The sequence below is a fragment of the Chinchilla lanigera genome, unplaced genomic scaffold (genome assembly GCF_000276665.1).
Source record: "Chinchilla lanigera isolate Chin_1 unplaced genomic scaffold, ChiLan1.0 scaffold00128, whole genome shotgun sequence".
NCBI classification, from domain to species: Eukaryota; Metazoa; Chordata; class Mammalia; order Rodentia; family Chinchillidae; genus Chinchilla; species Chinchilla lanigera.
Window position 1 is genome coordinate 3111020 of NW_004955529.1, and position 23745 is coordinate 3134764.

Sequence of the window (23745 nt, forward strand, 5' to 3'; positions counted from 1 at the left end):
TCCTGCCTCAGACTCCTGAATGTTGGGATTACAGGTGTGCACAACCACACCTGTTTTAATACTGATCTAATCTGCAGGTTCTTTTATTGTTTTCCCTGGCTCTAGTAGCTTTTTTGTGGGTTCTTTGAATATATATTCCTTTCCATTTGGATGTTTTCATTTCCTTTTCTTATCTAACAGCTCAAAGTTCTAGTGCTATGTTGATGAGTGACAATAAAGATGGGCATCCTTCTTTTACTTATTTTCATGAGGACAAAATGTTCACTCTTTCAGTTTTAAATGTAATACCGTCTGTGAGTTTTCTATGAATACACTGTATTATACTTAGGAATATTTTTCCATTTCTAGTTTTTTGAGAACTTTTTATTTTAAAAAGGAGAAGAAAACAAAATTTCAAAACAATATAATAATAGACTAACAATAACTAATATATTGCTGTGGTGGCTTGGGCATTTTCCAGGGGAGAAACATAATACAGGACACATATTTTATAAGATTATTTTATAATAGTCACCCAAAGAATCATATACAAAGAGTGCAAGAAATCTGTCCACACACTAAAGACCAAAGAATCTAGTTGAGGGCCATGATCCCACGGTAATGTCCTGCATGAGTCCAGCTGAAGACTTAAGAGTCCATAACAATGCCTCCCATGAGTCCAGCTGGAGGCCTAGAGCCCATGACAATGTCATTCAGGCCTGTTTTATGGATCTGCACTGGGAAGGCTCAAAGGTCAGTGGGGGGAGCTAGAACATCTGTGCCAGCAAGATGAGGGATCTGTGCTAGAAGGCTGAGGGATCTGAACTGGAGCCAGGAAGTAATGCTCAAAGGAAGAACTATAGCTCCCCAGAAGTGAACCGTAGCCATTCTCAGCAACAAGGAGGTCCTGAGCTCCTCCTCCAATGAGAACAGCTGAGTTCATCAGGAAATCCAGCATAAGGTCCTCTAGGAAAACCAACAGCTCCCTACAGTTTCTCAATAGCTTCCAACAGGCTCCCGACAGCTTCTACCAACTCCCAACTGCTTCTCTCAGCTCCCAACAGCCTCTCTCCTTCTCCAGTTCTGCCTCTTATGCTGCTAGCAACAATATTCAGGTGGGCCTCCCACACCCAGAACTATATGGGTTCATTTCAGCTGAGTGTTACAAGTTGACCACCAGTTGTCAATGCACCACAATTGCATATTGTGATCTTCAGAGTAGTTACTCAGGGTACAAGATACAGGCATGAGATATTGTCGAAACAATATTAGGATGAACCTTTTTTTCAATGAACTAAGAGAAATTATCAGTATAACTATTTTAACTATATATCTATGTCTATATATGTAATTTTTCTTTTCCCTTCCTTTCTTTCCCCTTTCCTCCATCAGTTTCTCTTTTCCTTTGAACAATTTCTTCTGAATTCATAATATCTATTGTACATTTTTCATCCTATTTACTCATTCAGTTTTTGAGAATGTTTAATCACAAAATGGAGGTGGATTTATCATATGCCTTTATGCATCAATTGATAGAGGCAAAGGCATGTTATTTTTAAATCCTTCCTTCTTTTAATATAGTGTATGACATTGATTTATATACTTACAGTCAAATATCTTTTGTTTTAGGAGCAATTATAGTTTTAGGAGCAATTATATTTGATCATGGTGAATAATGCTTTTAATTTGACATTTGATTCAAATTGCTAATATTTGTGGACAAAGAGTGCACCTGTATTTCTAAGGATATTAGTCAATAATATTTATTTTCTCGTGATGTGTATATGTGATGTTGGTCAAAGTAATGGCACCCTCATATGGAAAGCACTTAATAATTGGGAAACATTATTATTACCTATTTCAAATTATAGGTCTAGTATATTTGTTTGATGGTTTCTGCTTATCCAGCAGTCCTATTTATAATTTTTCAATGCCAACATTTTTTAAAATCTCTTTTCTCATATCATCTTGTCTCTATGTTAAATATAAAAAGTTTTAGAATCTATATATGGGAAGTTGTAGTAGGGCATTATTTCTCATACATCCAAGAAAATATTAATTGACACTATAAGCCATATCCAATGACAAAATTTAACATAAATATTCTTTACATAATGTCTGCCTTCCAAATTAAACTCTTCTTGAGAAAACACTGAAATTTAGTATTTAAAATTTGGCCTGGCAGCAGCAAAATGACTTTAAGGCCCTTATGAAAGAGTATCTGCGAACAAGTTCTTATGTATTCTTTCTTAAAAATTTAATTAACTTCATTGATATAATTTAGGTATATACAATGATCACATTCACCATAGGAATTTGTACCTGTACATAGTATACCTTTGATTTGTCTTTTTCCCCTCCCATTTCCCACCCCTTCCTTTAACCTCTCTTCCCTATTTACAAACCTTTGTTTCCATTTTGTCCTTTTTTCATTTTTCCTTTACAAAGAGAATAACACAGTACTTCCAACGTGATGGCTGTAGGCAAGGTGAGTGTTGTTTTTGCATGTACACTTGACCTTGATAAAAAAATGCATTTTGCAAATGAGAAGGAGACCAAGAGATGGAGCAATAGCAGGGGGTGGTATTTTTTGTTTTGTTTTGTTTTTGTTTTTTTTCCGGTACCGAGAATTGAACTCATGACCTTGTGCTTGCCAGGCAGGCGCTGTGCGACTGAGCTAAATCCCCAGCCCCTAGTAGCAGGGGGTGTAGAAAGGGAGGGAAAAAACTGAGATGTGCTATGAACACGTACGAACTGCCTATGAGGAATGTCATTGTTATGTACTGCAAACATGTAGTAATAAAAAGTAAAAATTGAAAAAACTTTAAAAATTAAAAATATATTTGCTTGCCAGATATCCTTACCCTCCACAGCTCAAACTTTGCAAATATCTTGCAGAAAGGTGTATCAAGAGAAAATGCCCTACAGAAAAATGATTTTGTATACTTACTGAATATTGAAGGCACATAGAACCTGGGCTACTTTTTATGTTACTTAGAAGACTTAGACAGTGATTTTTCAACGTTTTCATTAAATAAATAATGCTGCTTAAATTTTATGATACAATGATAAACGGAAAATGAAAGACACTCCTTAGTGAAGATAAATTTCTTATAGGGGTGAGACAAGACTCTTGAAATGCAAATATCATTAAGGCTGAATTAGGAGTACTGGAGAGAAACAAATTACAAAGGTGAACTCATTAAGGTAATCAGTTGTTTGATGACATTACAACAAAGAACTTGAGGTTTAGTTGGGAGAACACAGAGAGATAAGTCTAAGCATGAATGAGGAGTTTGGTAGGTAAAATGTAAGTACCTGTGAAGATGGTTCTAAAAGCCACAGCAACGGGTTTGAAGGAGTGTGGGCCCCTCAACATGAGAGGCAACATCTTGCAAGGATGTTCAAAATGAAATTTTTCATAATTATGCATGGGGTTCGCCTTCGTGATTTTGTCAAAAATATGTCATTCTGAAAAAAAAATCCTATGGCTCAACTCCCTGTGACAGTATCATAATTTGTTATAACAATAATCTGAAGTTAATCTCAAGGTTAAACTGATTTTTTTGCCTTATTAGAAAGTGTGAAGCATATCTATCACACTTCTAAGATATTTAAATTGTGATTCCCATATTCTCTCGACTATTATCTTCCTCAACCACACCCCTCACTTCATTGTTAGATTTACATACTGTGTCTAGCTTATCCCCTTCTTAACTTGTTTTGCCTTTATCTTGCCTAGATCTCAGGTTTCCATTTAAACAGGATACTTGCTAGCATGCGAGATGATAAATATTACTTATCCCAATGAAAATAAAAGATAGAATAGAGTCCATACATCAAGTCACTCTTGTCCTCAAGCTGTGGAACATTCTAAAAATCCTAAGGTAGAGTGAAAATGCACATTAGTTCCCATATTCTCAGAAATTCAAAATCATACTCAGTGTTACTTAAAATATAGCTCATGTCCTTCAAGACTGTAGACTTAGCACACAATAGATAACTCAATGTGTGAAAGTAAAAGTTGATAACTTCTGGGTGGACAAACTCAGTAATGTCAAAATTAAATTTCCATAACTAATGATCATATAACTGAAAAATCACACCTCTAGGAACCTATAATAATAATGGATGCTTATATAAGTTTATATTCTTATTCTTTGTAGTGCTGTTTGTGATATGTGAAAACTAGATACACTTTAAAAAGCCATCCATAATGAACTAATTAAATAACTTATTGGACACACATAAAGTAAAACAATAAGTAGGCATCAAGGAAAATGAGGTACATATTTTCAGGGAAAGAAACACTGTTAATTACGTGTAATTTTGTTATCTCTGAAAAGAAATGCCCTTGTATGATGGTATATGCCTGTAATCTCAGCACTTGGAAGGCTGAGATAGGAGGACTGCCTTGAGTTTGAGATCAGTCTAGGCTGCAGTGAGTTCAAAGTTAGTCTGAACTGCACAGTGAGACTCTATTAACTGAAAAAAAGGAAAAGAAAGTAATATATAAAATTTGAGTAGTCTAATCAAGTTTTCAAGTGGGAAATGTGCAAAAAATATTTATATTTACCTAACATGGGCTGGGGATTTAGCTCAGGAGCACAGCACCTGCCTGGCAAGCACGAGGTTATGAGTTCAATTCTCGGTACCAGAAAAAAAGCAAAAAACAAAACAAAACAAAAAACATTTACCTAACAAAATATATAAGAGGAAATCCTCAAAGCTATTAATTCAGATTACCTCTGAGAGCTGGGAATGGAGGAAAAACATTCAGTGAGTACATAATTGTCTTCTTACTCATGCACTTCAGTATGATTTTAGTTTGTTACTGTAAGAATGCATTCTTTTTGTGATAAAATATGGCATTTAAAAATTTTAAAGCAAATAATATTGATCTAGCTGAGTTGGGATTTCATGTGTTCATTTATAACAGGAATGGTATGGTTACCTCTGCAGTTGAGGAGCTCTGAGATGATCCAATGTCATCTGTGGAACAAAAGGTCTCATCTCCAAAAGTCCATTTTTTGCGGGGGGTATCAATCAGGGAGGGGGGTGAGTGCGGGGATACAGATGTGATGGTTATTATAGTAGCAAACCTATTTTAGGAGTCTGTGGGAGGCCCTGTTGTGTAACCAGAATGTGAGCCTCCTGCATTGTCCTCTTTATTTATCTTCAAGTCATGGGTTTTGTAGCCTGTGGGATTCTCAGTACTTGTGGTATTGGCTTTTCTCCAGGGTCATCCTTGAGAATGCTTGCACTGGTGCTCCACATGTTCCTCTCTCCATGATCACATTGTGGGAGGGCAGTCATAATGATGTTCCATTATCTGTTAACATACAAGCATACCATTGCCCCCTTATTATTTTTAACTGTACTTAGCCAGGTTTAAAAAAATTTTAAGGTATCAAGGTCTGATTTTGTTTTGGAGGTAACAATATTGTAATCATATTTCCCCTTTTGTTTATTCAATTTTTACTAGAGGTGTTGTTTTTCTTAAAGCTTGATCTTTGGTGAATGTATCATTAGCCATAATTGTCTTTTGTGCTGAAGGTCCATCCCTATATAACTGCCTGTAATATTTGTAATTAACTTCGCTGTCTATATGTTTTCCTCTGAAGAGATAGGGGAAACTGGGTATAGTTTTCATCTTAAACCTTTGAGCTGAGAAGGATCAATATAAAGGTAGACTAAAGTCAGTGACCCCATCCAGAGAGCTAATCTAATGGACATCAGACATCCTGTTGAAGTTTACTAGCTATAACCTCTTTTTACAAGATTGATCTGGTGGATCTTAGTAGAATGAATCAAATATGCAGATAGATAGATAGATAGATAGATAGATATAGATGTACAGATATATAGTTGTTATATTTTTCTCCTGGATGTTTAACATCAAGTTAAATTGATACCTGTATTAATAAAAACTAACCTCTTGCTGTCTATCAAGTTCAGTTAAGTGTCCTTAGGATTTACCTTGGAACCATGTATAGCACCTTTTTGGTCTTCTTTCAGTGTCAGCCATCTTGATGATTCATGACCATTGCTTGGCCAAGTAGCTTTCTGTGAATGCTTGGGACATTATGTTCTAGTGACCCTCTTTTCGCACATGGTTGTTTCCTCATCCCCTGGGGCTCAACAATTTCCTTGGTATAGAACAGATATTTTAGTCAATCATCTCTATCTAGGAATAAGAATCTTTTACCTAACTTCTTATCCTTTATTAGGATGTCAGTGAAGAAATTTGTGACATTATCTGAACTGTTTAATATCTAAGCATCTCTAAGTATAGCAGCACATCTATAGCAAACATACCACATAAAATTTTGTTAAAAATTATCTTTTGACTGGTGACATCATCGGTTTGATATGAACCTCCTATCACAAGTAGCTAGAGCACACGAGAAAGGAAAATGTTTGAATCTGAAGGAAAACACGTATCACCATAAACAGTCCCAGTTTTACATTTTGGAAGATCTGTACTTGTGAAAGACATGAATATACGTAATACACCCTGAGATTAGTAATAATGAATTCTCGTAGCCATAAGAAAACATTTGTTTCTTAATTTAGTTTTTAAACAGAATATCTTTAAATCAGAGAACCTTATTGTCTTATCTCTAGAAAATTTAACCTTTTGACCATGACCAGTGTAAACATATCAGAGCAATATATTTTGAACAACTTTTTTTGGGGTGTCTCCCATAAAGCTATGGAGATCACTGGGGCCTCCAATTAATGAACAAGGACTGGATAATTATTTCCAGGCAGCTGCTTCCTTATTCATCAATTAGGGTCCTGGCCAATAGTTTCTCTTCATCCTAAGGGATTTTTGTTTATTTTAACAAATTTTGATGACATATGAGAAACAGATCATAATGCTTAAGACATTATTTTTTAACAAGAGAGTCTCAAAATCATAATATACAAATGACAATATGCATTACATTTATCAAACCAACTTTAACATCATTTTGACCAGTTGGCAACTTTGGTAGAAGCATGTCTTTAATTTTTATTACATTTATCTATAAGCCAAATTAAATTACAGAGAAATGCTTCAGAAATGTAAAAAGAAGAAAAGTTTGTTGAGCTCAATTAAAACAGCTGTTTACAGACTGGACAGACAGACAAATACATGACATTTGTTTATAAAATCAGAGTGCAGTCATATATTTTTGTCATATTGAATTATTATAACTCTTTTACAATTTTAGAAGTTTGTAATTATAAAAAGACTAATCAAAATTTTTTATAGGTCAATTAGCAGAGACCTCTTATAATACAAATTTGGAAGGGAAAAAACACCTTTGTGTCTATAACCAGTATGTTTTTTTAATACCTGAAACATTTGTCCCTTTTTTATGTATAGCTTCTAGCTCAATCATCTCTGTATACTCTGTCACCTACTTAGGCACCCCAGGACCTGTTTTAAGGATTTGGCTGTAATTTTTATTTAGATTTTTAAAAGTCAATAGAACCATGTTAATTTTTGTACCACCTGTGAATTAGAAATCTGTATTTTGCTCCCATGTTGGTATGATTATGTCCAAACAGTTCACTGCCAGTTGCCGATGCTGTAACCATTGGTGACATAAAAGCAGTGACCCTGAACAGGCACAAAAAGGGCAGGCACTGGCTCAAATCCTCTGTGCAGACCCCAGCTCAAAAAAGGCAGGTGAGACGGGTGCCCTGAGCCAGGGCACACAGCCTGTGTTACTCACTGCGGCTGACGTGACATTTTTAGCAAAACAGGAGTTTGGGTTCCTGCCTGACCCCCTTTGTGCCAGCCTGACCCCAAACTCAGCCAAGCTCTCAGTTTCCCATTGCACACCTCTGGCTTGCACCCACTGGCTGTACTCCCTTCATGCGTCGAAGTCTGTCCAAATTGATGAGAAGAGGGGAAAGCAGCAATTTCTCTCCTCACACTTTTGACTATTAGCTGTCCCTTTAAAAGTCTGTAGTGATCTAGCTAGATATGTGCTGATTTGTTTTTTCCCAAGTGTTATAGATCAAATTTGTCTTTCCCCAAACACTCTTTGTAAAGTCCCCTCTGTCAGGAAATTCAGCTCTTCCCACCTTTGCCTTGTGGGCAGAAGCTTCTGTTGGGAGCACATTTGTTTTTTCTATATCTGAAGCAGGAGCTGTTGTTTGTGAGCTCTGTAATGGATTTAAAACTAAATATATTACCTTCCAAGTTGAAAAAATCTCAGAGGAAATAATCTTTTTTCATAATGTGAGTTTTTAAGATTTTGACTAACTTTCTCCCAATATTTAATATGTATAGGGCCTGTCTGAGGAAACAATGGATCATATTTGTTTACTTCTTGTAGAATTTTTGTTAAGTCTTTTGTGGGCACATGAGCCCTGAGGATTTTAATAATCTAGATATATCTGTGTGGTGTGACTTTTCCTGAACCCTTGAGGCCAAACCAATTTTACTCCAAATGCCTTTGGGGTGATAACCCTGACAACTGATTCTTGAGCCTTTTGCAGCAAACTCTATATTAGAGCTAAAATTGAGTTGAGCAATTGGATCATTGCTCTTCTGCAGGGAAAATTGCTCCATTGATTTTAACCCAGCTGATTCTACTTACATCAAGCACTCACCTCTTTTCTGTTGTGCTTTGCTCCAAAAGTCATTGGCCACTCATTACTCAGGGCTCCTGTGCCACTGAACACCAGCTTATGCTCAGGTGGGCTCATTCATGAGAGTCTGACCCATACCTGGGTGCCACTTACCAAAACTCCTGCTGAGTGTATCAGTCTTACCCACCTGGCAAAATGGAACACAGATGCAAAAGAAAAAGAGAAAACGTTCTGCAGTTGATGAGCTCTGGGATGACCCAATGTCCTCTGTGGAACAAAAGGTCTCATCTCCAAAAGCTCATGGCTTTTTTTGGTATCAGTTAGGGAGGTGGGTTGGCAGAGTGCATAGGGAAAAGAAACTTTGAAGCCATACCAGGTACAGAGGCCTCCAATTAGCAATACACAGACAGTTTTTATATATGCAAGGCTGGCACTTTTATTGCCAGAAACATTTATTTCAATATAGCCAGCTCTACATATCTTAGTAAATAGGGTGAAGGAGAGGTCTGGGACAGGTCGCAGCAAGGGCTTTGTTTCTCAGGAGAGAGTGGTGTTGCACAATTTTATGATGGTATTTAATAAAAATTTCTTAAAAAGTTATTTCAATTTATTTAATTTCTATTAAGAAGAAATTACTGAAACCCTGAGGTATGGTAAAAAATGCCCATTAAGGCCCACATTTCCAGAAAGTCAAAACACTGGATTTAACATTAACCTTCTACAAAAGAAACACTATAAAATAGCCTGCAAATGAGTTGTTACTCTCCTTCAGAAAAAAGTAATAATTCAAACCACCTGTCTTCAGAGGTAGGGCCATGAAAGTGGAAAGAAAATGTTGAAAGTCTATGTAGGAAGGTGGGAACTCTATGTAGGAGGGTGTGAGTGAGTGGCTCTGGAAGAAACTATGGATGGCAAGCATTGTACTGTAGGATTGGGGAATAATAGAACACACTCCAAAAATAACTTGCAAAACTCAGTTTCTAAGTGTGCACAAAGGGTACTAAGTGTACTAAGCATACTAAAAAACTCAGGAGAAGCTGTACTTACTACTTTAGTCATTCTGAGAAAGAACTAAGGAAAATTTTCCCTTTATACTACTTCCACATAAGATATATGGCAGTCATCTATTTCATCTGATTCAGTTGATGAAATAGCTAGACTTCCAAAGCTCTGTGTCCTGAGAAATTTCTGTTTCACTATGTCTTACCAATTTCATTGTCTAAAAATTAATAATTTTTCTTTTCAACCAGAGCTGAATGTCGTACCCCAATCCCTAAATATAAATGAGGATTTATTTTCTCAAAAGGACACTGTAATTTGCTTTTAAATACCATGTCCATTTTTTCTCCTAAGTTTTTTGAATTTTTCAGTTTTTACTGTTAGATTTTCCTGTGTTGATGAGTAAAAGTTAGTGAATTCAAGAAATCTTAATTATTTTTTAAATTAACTAAGTTTATTGGTACATTTTAGGTAAACCTAATGACCACATTCATCATAGGTAATTTGTACCTATACATGATATAAAATGATTCTTTTCTCCCCATGCCCCAACCATCTTTCAACCCTTCTTCTCTTTATTTTCAAAAGTTTTATTTTCATTTTTTCCTTTTCTCATTTTTTCTTTTCTCTTTCTTCCTTTCCCTTCTCCTCTCCCTATTTCTTACCATTTGAAGTTTTTCTTCCTACTTCCCAATATCTACTATAATTTTTTTCCTTATTTACACTTTTGGTTTCTCATATCAGAGAAACAATGTATTTAAACGTGAGTGTACAATTTATTTCACCCCACATCTCCTTTTTCATTCATCAGTTGAGCATTTGGGCTGTTTCCAAGATTTAGCTACTACAAACTCTGCTGCAGTAATCATAGGCATGCATATATTGCTGTGGAATGGTGTTTTCCATTCTTTTGGGAAGATACCAATAAAGGGAATAGCTGGGTTGGATGGAACCTCTTATCCTAGATTTCTGAGGAATCTCCACAGTGACTGTACTGGTCTAAACTCCCACCAACAGTGGAAAAGTGTTCCATTTACCCCATGTCCCAGTCAGCATTTGTTATTGGTTGATTTTTTGATAATAGTCATTCTTTCTGTTAGATTTTATCTCACATTGTTTTAACTTGCATTTCTAAAATCTCCAATTATATTGAACATTTTTTCATATATTTATTGCCATTTCTACTTCTTAATCTGAGAAATGTCTATTTCAGATGAGCTTTTTTTTGGGGGGGGGGATCTCTTTCAGGCAGGATCTCGCTATGCAGTTCAGGTTGGCCTTGAGCTCACTTTGTAGCCCAGGCTGGTCTCAAACTCACAACGGTCCTCCTGCCCCTGCCTCCCAAGTGCTAGGATTACATGCCTGGACCACCACACCCGGCAGATGCCCATGTTTTGACTGAGTCTTTAAATTAGGGTGGTCTGATTTTTTTATGTACTTTATATAGTCTAAACAGTAGTCTTTTCTCTGAAGAACAGCTGGTAATTTTTTTCTCACACTATGGGTTGGCTCTTCACTCTGTTGTTGGTTTCTCTTACTATTCAAAAAGCTTCTTAATAAGATGAGTTGTTGATTCTTGGTGATAGTTCCTCTATGATATGGACTTTGTTCATAAACTCTTTGCCTACAGCAATGTCTTTAAGAGTTCTACTTATTGTCTCTTCTAGCAGATTTGGTGTTTCTGCTTTAATATTTAGATATTTGATCCTTTTTGGTTTGACTTTTAGTGCATAGTGAAAGATATGGGTCTAGTTTTAATCTCCAGCATGTGGAAAGCCAGTTTTACCAGTACCATTTATTATAGAGGCTATCTTTTTTCCAGTGAATGTGTTTGGCACCTTTGTCAAAGATAAGGTGGCTTAGTACATCTGGAGTTGTTTCTGTGTCTTCTAATCTGTTCCACTGATCCTCAGGTCTTTTTTTTTTCCAGTGCCATGCTGTTTTCATCAGAGTAGCTTTGTAGTATAATTTCAAGTCAGGGATTGTAATGCCCCCTGCCTTGCCTTTGTTGCCCAGAATTATCTTTGCCGTTCTAAGTCTCTTCTGATTCCAAATTATTGTTTTTTCTCATTCTGTGAGATATGCTATTGTGATTTTTATCAAGATTGCAATAAATCTGTATAATAATTTTAAAATTATGTATATTTTCACTATATTGGTTATTCTTATACAAGAGCAGGGATATTTTTCAATTTACTGATATCTCTTTAAGAAAACATAATTATAACAATAACTTTTCTTTCACAGTGACCATTTGGTATTAGAGTAAACAACTGGGATATTTCTAAAAAAGGAGAAATGTCATGGGCTTTTTTCAACAATTATATCAAACAAATCTCTCTCTGGCTACAGCATCACAACACATAGAAATTAGTCTGGCACCATCTTCTGTCATTTAACTAACAGATATTTTAATGCTTTATTAGTTATCAGAGACTATCAGTGGAATTTTATAAGAAAGTGCTCAATGGAAAGTTTATCACTAGGAACTCTCTGAGGATAACACACACCCGAAGTAATTTCTGACTCTGATTTTTATGATGTAGAAGTCCATAGCTTGTCGGGTCAATTTTTTGATTTAAAAGGTTTTTTTTAAATTTTGAAGTAATTATTGGTGCATTCATGCATTACAGATATCCTATGTAATGTTAACCACTTTCCCTTAATGGTAATATCTGACAAACTTCAGCACAATACAACCACCATACTGATACAATCAAGATAAACTATATTTCCACTACCACACAATCCATCTTTTTGCTCTTTACAACCCTACTAGGGTTTCTCCTTCTTCCTCCATCTAAAAAACTGAAAGCCACTATGTAACTCCTTCTCTATCTCTATAACTTTATCACTTAAAGAATGTCATATAAGTGAAATCATTCAATATTTTACAATCAGTAATTTCTTGAATTAGTTCAGAATAATTCTCTGAAAACTCATTAAAGTTTCAAGTATCATTATATTCCTTTTTACTGCTAAGTAGTGTTCCATAATATGGAAGTACTGAAGCAGTTTTTTTTTTTAACTATTCACCATTGAAAGTCATTGGGCACTGGGGAAGTAAAAAAAATTAAGATGTGCTAAGTGAATGTACCAATTTCCCACAATAAATGTAATCATTATGTACTGAAAACATGCACTAATAAAAAAAATAAAATAAATTAAAAGCAATAAATCTGCTATCAACATTTGTATACACATTCTAATGTGAATAGTTTTCATTTCTCTGGGAATAAATCCTCATGAATGAAGTTGATGGGTCACATAGTTGCACGTTGCTCATAAGAAATTATAAAATCATTTCAAGAGTGTCTATATCTTTTTACATTACTACCACCAGGGTACACAGCAGTAGAATTTCTTTGCATGACACATTTTTATTATAGCTATACTGATAGGTGTGCCTAGAAGCATGTCATTTTGATATTAATTTGTCATTTTCTGGTGGATAATGATTTTGAATACTTTTTTCATGTGCTAATCTCATATCGGTATATCCTCTTCATTGATCTGTTTCTTCATGTTTTTGCCCAGTAATTTATTAGATTGTTTTGTTTGTAGAGGTTCAGGTTACCTTTTCTTCTTTCTTCCTTCCTTCTTTCCTTCCTCCCTTCCTTCTCTATCTAACTTCCTCCTTCTTTACTTTTTTCATAAATATTGTACATATTGAGATGGCTTTATATTGCTCTTCTTAAAGGGATATTAGAAATACAGAATAGTAGTTTTATTTATGGTATATAACATACTTTGGTAATTTTCACCACTCATTATCTACTCACCCTCCCTCTCCCTTCTCATCTCACTCCTTATTAAATTCTGCCTCATGTTTTACAGTCATCCTTCTTTTTTTAAAGATTACTTAATAAGAAAAAACATGTGACATAGCACTTTGTATTTTGAAAGTTTTATATATTTTCTCATTTTATTAATATATGATTTCAATACATAATAAAATTTCTCATCATATGGAATTAGTACATTTATATATCACTAATTTATTTAACCCTTCCTTCCCCTCCTTTCTCTCCTAACCTCAGATTCTTACCTGCACAAATTCTCTCTGTTACCTTTCATCTTCCTTTTATTTTTCTCTTTAAGTTGCTTAAACTGTATGTCAGGTTTCTCAAATAAGAAGGGGAAAAATACACACACACACACACACACACACACACACACACAGGATAACTGAGCAAGTCATACTTCTCACTTGTATTGCTTTATTGAAAACAACTGTTAATATTTAATTATTTGATCAGTCTTACATGCGTATATTTGTTTAACTGAGTAACCAATTTGAAGATAACAATATGTAATATAATAACTATTGTTAATTTCCTATGACCTTGTTTGAAACTCTGTACTGCTTCTATTGTTTGGGTGTTGTTTTGTTTATGCCTGTTTGTTTGTTAATGTGTTTTCATTCTTTATCTTTAAAAACAAAAATATTTTAAAAACCCCGGAAAACCCCATACAATATTAAGCTTCCTGTGTCTGATTTATTTCACTAGGCATTTTGATTTAAAGTGCATGAATTTTCCTACAAACAACTCAAATTTATACATCTTTATGGCTGGGTACTATACCATTGTGTATACATAACACATTTTCCTTATCCATTCATCTGTTGATGTATGTGCAACCTGCTTCCAAGATTTACATATTATGCACTGCACTATTATAAGCATGACTATGCATGTCTTTATAATACGATATCTTTAACTCATCTGAAAGGGTGTCCAGGACAGGTAGGTCTGGCTCAATTGAAATCTCTATTTTTAGGTTTATGAGAAACGTCCATATTGATTTACACAGTGTCTTTATTTGTTTACATTATCAGCAACAATGTATCAAAGTTCCTTTTTCCCTACAAATCTCCAACATTTGTTATTTGAGTTCTTGAAGACAGACATTTCTTTTGGAGTAACCTGAAATCTCAGTGTTGTTTTGATTTGCATTTCTCTAATGGCCAAAGATACCGAACACTTCCTTATGTACTCATTGGCCATTTGTACTTCTTCATCTGGGAAGTATCTATTCATTCAATTTCTCATGTGATTGGGTCTTTTATTGGAAATCATGGAAGCAACCCAAATGTCCATCAATTGAGAATGGATAAAAAAGTTCTGGTACTTTTATACAATGGAATATTACTCAGCTATAAAGAAAGATAAACTTGAGGCTTTTATAGGTAAATGGTCACTAGAGATCATACTCGTAAGTGAAATAAATCAGACCCGCATGTTTAAACAATGTTTTGTCTCACTAGTGTAAGAACCTGAAGGAGTGAATAAAATTGGGAGATATGATAGACGTTGTGAAACGAAAGGAAACTGCTCAAAAGTAAAGAGCAACTGGGATGAGGGAAAAAAGAAAGAAGGGGAAATTATGTACATATGTATATACAGGATAGCTAACATAGTTGTACTACTGACTTCTATCGCTTTATTAAAAGGAAGATTTAATGATTAATTATTTGATCAATTTTACGTGTCTATATTTGTTTTCCTGAGCAACCACTTTCAAGAAACCAATGCGGCATACAACAACCATTGTTAATTTCCTATCGCCTTGCCTGAATCTCAGTATTGCTTGTATTGTTCTTGTGTTATTTTGCAAATGTATGTGCGTTTGTTAATAAAAAAATGAATGTGCCTGAGTATTTTTTGCATCCTCAAGTCTGTTCAATTGATCAACGTGTCAGTTTTTTTGCCACTGCCATGCTGATTTTAACATTGGAATATAACTTGAAATCTGTGATTTTGATTCTTCCTGCCTTGCCCCTGTGGCCCAGGATTACTTCATTATTCTGGGTCTCTTCAGCTTCCCCATAAATTTGAGGATTTATTTCTAGTTCTCTGAAGAATTCTGTTGGTATTTTGACTGAGGTTGCATAAAACATATATATCAGGTTTTGGAAATAAGGCAGTTTCACAATATTCGATTTACCTAAAGAGGGACAGGAGATGTCTTTTCATTTTCAAATGTGTTCATCCCTTTTTTTCAGAGTAAATAAGTGTTCATCATAAAGATATTTCATTTCCTTAGTTACATTGAGTTCTAGTTATGTAATTATTTTGAAGATATTATGAATGTGATCATTTTCTTTATTTCTTTATTGATGAGGTAATTGTTAGTGTACAGAAAGGACAGTCATTGTTTGGTATTAATTTTTTTCCTGTTGCTTTCCTGGATTTAGTTAGTAGATTTAAATTGCTTTGATGGAGTTTTGGGACATTCTATGTAAAGTATCATGTCACTTGTGCAAAAAGGATTGTGTTGCTTCTTCTTTTCCTATAGATGCCCTATTTCTTTTTTCCCTCAATTGATTTGTCTGACTAAAATTTTGGGTACTATAATAAGAGGGGAGAGTATGGACAGTCTTGTTTTTCTGATTTTAGAAGAAATGATTCAGTTTTCTCCATTTATTATGTTTGCAGTGGATTTGTCATAAACACTTCCATCATCTTGAAATAAAGCATTTTTATACCTATTTTCTTCAAGGCTTCTAATTATAAATGCATGTTGTGTGTTGTGAAAGGCTTTGTTTCAATAGATGATCATGTGATTTGTATTTTTGCTTCCCTTTATGTGATATATTTCATTAACTGAGTTATGTATGCTGAGCCATTCTTGCATTATTGGATAAAGCCAACTTGATTATAATGTATGATCTTTTTATTTTGCTGCACTTTGTTTGCCAGTATCTTGTTTTGCATCTTTGTTCATTAAGGAGAATGGCTTGTAGTTTCCCTTTTAAAAGTCCTTTATTGTTTTCATATCAGGGTAATACTAGCTTTCAGGAGTATGTTTAGCAGTGCTCCTTATTTTCAAATTTAGGAATAAGCATGAGGTGTATTGGCTGTAGGTCTTCCCTAAATTTTCAATAGCATCCTCTAGTGAAGCCATGAGCTCCTGGACTTTCTTTGTTGGTGTGGTTTTCATTACTGCCTCTATTTCATTGTCTGCTATTGTTGTAGTCAAGATTTTGATATATTATTGATCCAGATTAATTCTTATGGGTCTAGATATTTTTCCACTTCTATGTTTTATAACTTATTGTGATATACATTTTTCAGATACTTTTTCATCAACATCTGGGTTTTAGCAGTGTCTGTTGTGATCTCATATCTTTATTTCTTTAATTGCATTGATGGATTCTTTATGTCCTCATTTGGTAACGTGGCTAGCAGTTTATCAATCTGTGTATCCTTTCAAAGAACCAAATCTGGATGCAGAGATCACTTGCAATTTTGTAAATATGGATTTCACTTATTTCTGCTAAATTTCACTCATTTCTTTATGATTTCTTTCCTTCTGCTGGCTTCAGATTTGGATGGGGCTTCTTTTTTGTAGTGCCTGGAGACATATAATTAGTTTATTTATTTCAGCTCGCCATATTGTTTTTTAATGTTAGCACACACCACTATAAACTTTCTTCCTAGGACTACTTTTATTGCATAGCATAGATTTTGTTGTGCTGTGCTTGCATTATCCTTTGATTCTTGAAACTTTTACTTTCTTACCCTGATTGCTTCTGTGATCAACTAATTATTTAATATTGTATTATTTAATCTTCCTGCATTTTGTTATTTCTCTGGCTAGTTTTGCTGTTCATTGCCAGTTCAATTGATTGTGATCAAAGAGTAGGCAGAGTATTTCTTTCAATATTTTTATTATCAGTACACATTTCTTTTGCATTTATTTAACCATGCATGTATTACACAGGATTAATATAATATTAAATTATACTATACATTATTATAATTTGTAATATAAATAATTATATTAATATATTAATATTATATGTGTATTAATACATGTTCTTGTTGTGGAAACAGCTGTGTGTTGCTGAAAAGAAAGTATGCATTCTGCCCTTGTTGGATGAAACTCAGTGTAGAAACTGATTAAACCTTTTCATTCAATTGCGTGGTTTAAATATAATATTTTGTGCATTTGCCTAGTTGACCTGTTTGTTCCATGGGGTATTGAAGTCCCACTCCACTATTGCATTAGCGTCTGCCTGTTTTTCAGTCCATTGCTATTATGGTTGATACACTGTATAAACATGAGGAGTCTAGAAATTTAACTAAGTAACTCAGCAGTTCTACATCCTGGGGTGAAAAGGACATGCCTTTACCATGTTATTTATTGTGTTAACTTGAGAAATTTAAAACTTCAATTAAGTGATTCAGGAAGGAGCCAGGGTCCTTATTTTGTAAACATCCTCAGCTTGTGGAAGACGAGGGCACAGAGATGGTGTGGGTGTGGGTAGATAACCCATACACAATATAAGGGAGGAAAAGAGGCTTCCTTCCTTCCTTTCTTGCCCTTGTTGCTTTTACTGTCTTCTGCTACCTTGGGCTCTTGCCCCTGGGCCATGCCACCCTGCCTTGGAGCCAGCTGATTATAGACTAAAACCTCCACAAACTGTGAACTAAATAAACCTTTCCTTCCTTAATTCTTGGAATCAGGTATTTTGTCTCAGTAATGAGAGAAAAGTAACCAAGACAATTGGTTTTTGTTTCATCAATGTGAGTGGGTCAAAATTTAGTACATATATAAGTTCCTGTTGAACTGTTCTCTCTACTAGAGTACAGTGGTTATCTTTATCTCTGTGGAGCAGTTTTTGCTTGTAGAAAGCTGTATCTGAAAATAGGACAGCTACTGCTGCTTGTGTTGGGGATTTGGCTTCCTAATCACTTTCTTGTTGCTGGGACAAAATACCCAACTCTCTTAACAAATGTTGAATGTGTTATTTGGGCTCATTCTGTTTAGAAGGTTTAATTCAAAGGTAGCTGATTCCAATGCAGAAGTGGAGTGGTGGAAGGGGTTGGGTGGAGGAAAGTTGTTCACATTATGGTGTCCAGGAAGCAGAGAGTAAAGGCAGGAACTGGAGTGAAGATATTTCCTTTAGTTAACAACCCCACTAATCTGCCTCTTCCAACTAGGCCCCCACCTCCTAACAGTTTATACTGCTATAAATTCATTAGTGGATTTATTCTTTGATCAGCATTGTGTCCCCATGATTTGATCACTTTTCAAAAGCCTTATCTTTGAATACGTGAGGTTTCTGAGGGACATTATAAATCAAAACCATTATAATTCTATCATGGATCTCCCAAACTCATGTCTATTGCTTTATGCAAAATACATTTTGTCTATTTCTAAGAGTCATCAATGCTTTATGACCATCAATAGTGCTGAAAATTCCAAGTACAAAGTCTCTTCTGACATACAAGGCAAATTCTTATCTGTGACTTTCTGTAAAAATAAAAACAAAGTTGCACACTTCCACCATACCATGGCAGTTTTATTCCCACAAGGACAAATGAATGCATAGAAATTTATTGACCCAAAGCAAGACCAAAACCCAGCAGGACAAATATTAAATCTCACAGGTCCATGTACAGTACCTGGTGCAAGTAATGCTGAGATGTGAACTCCAAAAGGATTGTGTAGCTCTCCCCATATAACATAGTCAGTTGCAGTACACATGCCCTCTAATTTGCAGTGGCTTAGCTCAGTACCTCTAGATTTCCTTAGCAAATATTCCTGGTTCCTGGTCTCCAAATTTTGAACATCCACACTGCACTGTTGGCTTCACTCTCAAAACTTCACACAATGCCTTCTCGGGGGCATACTATCTGGACTCCAAAACCTTGTCAAATATAGATGGAAACCTCCATTGACTATACAAATTTTACATTCAGCATGCCTGTAAAATCACCAACATAGTGATGAAGGCAAGGTCTGCCATCAGCTGAAACAGAAGCCAGGTGCCATGACAATATGGGTTAAGAGGCCACTAATGATCTAAATGGGTGAATATTTAAAACAAATCCTGGAGATTCAATGCTCTAGGAAGCCCTTCTTCAGCAGGGAACTCAGGGACTCTCTTCTCAAAGGAAAGTTTTACTGTTTGTTAACTTTGAACCTGTGACTGGTGGGATCTTGTTCATTCCCGACATGCTCCCAGGTCATTTTCCCCCGTGTTCTAATGTAAAGTATCTGGTTTCTGTCTCAGTTACTCTTTCACTGCAGGGACAAAATACCTGATATCCACAAGTTGAAGGATGAACGGTTTATTTTGCTTAACAGTTTGTAGAGGTTTCAGTCCATAGTCAGCAGGGTCCAGGCAGGGTGGTATGGCAGAAAGGGATAGCAGGAGAGAAACAGATCATGGAAGGAAGGCAGAAAGAAAAAGCAGCAGCAGCAGCAACAAGCCTCCCTTTATATTCCATCTAGCCTATAAGCCTATTGGATGGTGCCATCCACACTGAGGGTAGGGCTTCTCTCTTTAGTAAACCTACCCAGCCACACCTAGAGCTATGCTAACCCAATCAGCATGCTACTACTTATCACACACCCTAACCCAGCAGCATACACCCATGATGCAGCCACCTCCCAAAAGTTCCACATATGATCTAGATACAAGCCATAACATTCTGATCCTGGCCACCAAAAGATTCATGTCCATATGAAAAATGCCATAGTCCATCTCTGAGTGTTGCCAAAACCCAACAGTTTCAGCATTTCTAAAAAGCCCAAATCCAAAGTACCCTCTGAGATTGAAGACAACTCTTAGCTGTGAGCCCCCATAAAGAAAGCTAACCACTTCCAGATATGATGGCACAAAATGAACATTCCCATTCTAAAAGGTATAAACAGGGGGATAGAAAGGAACAGGATCAAGGCAAGATTAAAGCACAGCAGAGCAAACATTAAGTCCCACAGTTCCATGTCCAGGACCCACTGCAATCTGTGGCAGGAAACACACTCCATAGGCCTTGTGTAACACCCACCCCTATAGAACTGCCAGTGGGTGTAGCCCTCATCCCTTCTCTCTTGACTCAGCTTTGCTGCTTCCTTATGGATTTAATCTGATGATCTTAGTTTATAGTTTCTCTAAACTTTTGGGGTCTCCAATTTACCTTCAGCTCCACATTCAGAGCTTCATACATTGTCCTCTTAGGACCATACTGCCTGGCCTCCCAGACCTTCTTCTGAAGTCTGGGTGGAAGCCTTCCTGACAAGAAAACTCTTGCATTCTGCATGTACCTAAAACCAGCACCATGCGCATGATGTCAAGGTCTGCTGCCAGATGGAGCAGGAGCCAGGTTTCCTTTGCTCCTTGCTGTAAGGATCTAGTACCTGGATAGCTGAGTACTATGAACACAATGAAAAATCAATTTCTCTAGGCCACTGCCACTCTGAAACTTTGTGCCCTTGGGCTGTCCTCTAAAAGCAGTCTTGAATCTTTGTAATTTTGAGGCTGAAAGAGTATAGTACTATTGATTCTTGTTATGCCTTTAGGCTATCTTTTTTATTGTCCTGTTCCTTTTTAGCAACCAAGTTATCCTCTGTTCCATCTTTGTGAGCCATAACTTTACTAGAGCTTTCTTTCTGGTCAAGCTCAAAGATTTTTAAATCATTCTGCTGGGCTCTTGCTCTTGCTTTTCAACACAGATCTGGGTAAAAGACCCCAGAAGTAGCTGTGCCACCACCTCAACATTAGACTTCCTTGTAATTTATTTTGCCAGATTAATTAGCTCTCCATTTAACCTCAGTCTCTTGTAACATCTCTGGACACAATCAAATTGCAGACAAAATTTCTGCCAAAGCATAACACAAATAGTCAAGTCCAGCAGAAAATGCATTCCTTGATCCTAACTAAAACCTCTTGAGCCTGATCTTTACTGGCTGCATTTCTGTCAGCACTCTGGTCTTCTGAGCTCTGACCAGAATCCCCTAAGAAGTTCATCTTCCCATATTCCAGGAATGCTTTTTCAGCCAGCATCTCCAAACATTTCCAAACTCTTCTAACAAGCGAGTTCCAAAGGCTCCTGAACCACATTGTCAGGTAGTATCACAGCAGTGTCCATACTTCTCTGATATCAAAGTCTGTCTTAATTACTTTTCCACTGTTGAGACAAAATACCTTACTCCCACAAGTTAAGGGAGTGAAGTTTTATTTTAGCTCACAGTCTGTAGAGGTTTGAGTCTATGTCTGCTTGCTCCAAGGCATGGTGCCATGGCAGAGGGGCATGGTAAAGAAGAAATAGTCCACATCAGGGAAGGCAGGAACAAAAAGCAGTAGCAAGTCTCCATTTACACTTCATCAAAGCTATAAGCATATTGGTACCACCCACATGTAGACTGAGGTGTCTGTCTAATAAACCCATTCAGTTAAATCCAGAACCATGCTAATCTAATTAGTGTGGTGAGCCAGTTATCACAGCCTAATCCAGTATAATGTACCCATGTTTTTACTGGCTCTGAAATGTCCCACCTATGAGCCCCTGATGCTTTGCAGGGAGCTATGCTTCTTACAGTATTTTCTACAGTTGTTTTCTCCTTTTTCATGTATTGGCAGGTGCTTTCTTTCCAATAAAGTTGCAAACATTTTATATCACTTAGATCTGTAATTTCTTCCTAATTCTGTCTACTAATTAGCTAAAAGCAATGAACAGTACTCGTGACAGAGGCTGAACTTAGGGCTGCATTGAAATTTCATCTGAAGTATTAATTCCACCACCTTTAATGTGAGTCTTCAACAATTTCTAAGGATACGGCCAACATGAAGACAAATTTTCAGCCACAGTGTAATACACAGGGCCATATCAAATATTAATCAAGTACTTGTTCTTAAGTGAACCCTCCTGAACCTAGTCTATACAACCTGTATTTCTACCATCATTTGGTCTTCCAAGAGGTCTCTAGCTGGCATCTCAGCTGGCATCTGCAAACCATTTCACATTTGTCCTACAAGCCAGTTTCAAGGGTTTATTTATTAAGTACATGTTTGCAATACATAATGATTACATTTGTCATGGGGGAGAGTGTACATGTACATATCACATTTTAATTCTTTTCATTTTCAGTCCCCTGCCCTCCCTTCCCCTCCCTTCCTGCTCCCACCAACTATGCTTCCCTTCCCCATTTGTAAAAGCTCTACTTTTATTTTTCCTTCAACTATTTTTTAAAATCCCCTATTCCTTCCTTTCTTCTCCCCTTCCTCCACCTCATGTTCACCTTGCCATTTGAGAAATATCTTCCTCTTTCATAAGTAGGAAGATCTTTTCCAGTGGTTTCTGAGTCACACGATCAGGTAGACTCATAGCAATGAATTCAATTCCTTTGGTTTTAAAATGTGTCTTAGTCACATTCTCATTGCTGGGACAAAATATCTGATACCTGTAATTCAAAGGAGAGGTTTAGTTGAGTTCATGGTTTTTACATGTTTTAGTCCAATTTTGGCTGACTCCAAGGCACAAGTGTCATGGTGGATGGGTCTAAGTGGAGGACAGTTGCTCATGTCATGGTGACCAGGAAGCAGAAAGCAAAGGGAAGACACAAGGAAGAAAATCTACCTTCCAAGTTATATCCCCAGTAACCACACCTTCCTATCAGTTCCTACCTCTCAACAGCAAATTCAGTTATAAACTCATCAGTGTATTAATTCTCTGAGAAATATAGTATGCTTGTTTCCAATCACTTGACTGTTCTTTTATTTGGCTCAAATCGTAAATTGACAAAGTGCAGATTTGTTAGCAGTTCTAATGTCATCAAATGACACCAGGTAAGATGGAAGCCAAAGGTATACACAGGTTGCAGCAGGTCACTGCCACTGCTGGTAACCACCATCCTATGCTGATTTGTGTTGGATGTCATAGGTTGATCCCACTTGGTGCTGGGCTCTGCTTCTGATGGCTGCTGCCATTCAGTGCCAGCTTCTGTCAGAAACCATAGGTTAACTCTGCTGGGTACAAATCTCTGCAACTGATCTTTGTTGGCTTTTGGTCTCTGGAGTGTTTCCATGCTCGCAACCCCTAGAGTTTATTGCTCTTACTTTGTGTTCACTTTGGCAGCACATATATATTGCTTTTTCTTTGAAACAATGGCTGTGTCTACACTACTCAATACAACAATCCACAGTTGATTTATACTTTTGGAGCCTACACTACCTGACAAATAAGTTGCAAGCAGTTTTACAGGACCACCGATTTGAATCCTTATTTTAACAGGGCCTGTGTTGTAGTGTTGCAGTATGAGTACACTGGAGGGAGCTCTAGTAGACTAGCCTGAAAATTATGTAAGGAGTCCTGTTTATATAGAAGATGCAGGCTTGATTGGCCTACATAGAGGCCCGTACTTGGTACAAGTAGGTGCAAG

At 36.3% G+C, this 23745-nt stretch overlaps 1 protein-coding gene across 1 annotated transcript in view; it reads right to left on the reverse strand.

Moving 5' to 3' along the window:
* Positions 1 to 4632: 4632 nt before the first annotated feature.
* The window catches only part of Rps6ka6 (ribosomal protein S6 kinase, 90kDa, polypeptide 6), a 180854-nt gene continuing 161741 nt past the window's right edge, over positions 4633 to 23745 (reverse strand). Inside the window, exons 25-27 of the mRNA XM_013507539.1 lie at positions 8593 to 8758; positions 5959 to 6128; positions 4633 to 5311 (exon numbers count right to left, since the gene is read on the reverse strand). The gene's annotated coding sequence lies outside the window, so the exon portion shown is untranslated. The remainder of the gene's footprint in view (positions 5312 to 5958; positions 6129 to 8592; positions 8759 to 23745) is intronic.